The 491-nt window shown below is 48.7% G+C and overlaps 1 protein-coding gene across 1 annotated transcript in view; it reads left to right on the top strand.

Annotated features, from left to right (window-relative positions):
• The window catches only part of PHALS_05371 (hypothetical protein PHYSODRAFT_249765), a gene marked incomplete at both ends in the record, with an annotated part of 2043 nt that overhangs the window by 762 nt on the left and 790 nt on the right, over positions 1-491 (top strand). The window lies entirely within an intron of this gene.

Genomic DNA, 491 nt, shown 5'->3' with positions numbered 1-491 from the left:
AATACAATATCCACTACCCCGCTATAATGACTTCAGATGACCTGACAAAAATCAAGGAATAATAGCATGGACGATTGCCACCACAGAAATTTCGACATTTTATTTTGTCATCGACTTGTTGCACCCTGCCACCACTAACAGGTATGGCGCAACGGCGCAACGCCATTCCGATGTGGCGAAAGCAATTTTGTGGATTGAAAAACATGGCAGGCGTGTACCCAGTAGAGCCGTTGCCCATTTTCGATCGCTCGGTCTTGCTGTGTGATGGTGCCGCAGTCAGAAAGTGGTGTCGAACGTGAGCGGACATTATGGTGGCCGAACCACACCAGCTGCGTCTTCCTGGTGGTGGTCGCAAGCCCGTATCGAGCACCATGGAAGATCTACTCTACGATGAAATCATAAACAAGCGGCTCAAGAAAGAAAAAGTGACCAAGACGTGGATCTCCGACATAGGTGCTGTCATTGATGCATCTCTCTGCGAAGACGACATT

The sequence above is a fragment of the Plasmopara halstedii genome (genome assembly GCF_900000015.1).
Source record: "Plasmopara halstedii genome assembly, contig: Scaffold_289, whole genome shotgun sequence".
In the NCBI taxonomy this organism is placed as follows: Eukaryota; Oomycota; class Peronosporomycetes; order Peronosporales; family Peronosporaceae; genus Plasmopara; species Plasmopara halstedii.
This window is presented reverse-complemented; position numbering and strand designations above follow the sequence as displayed.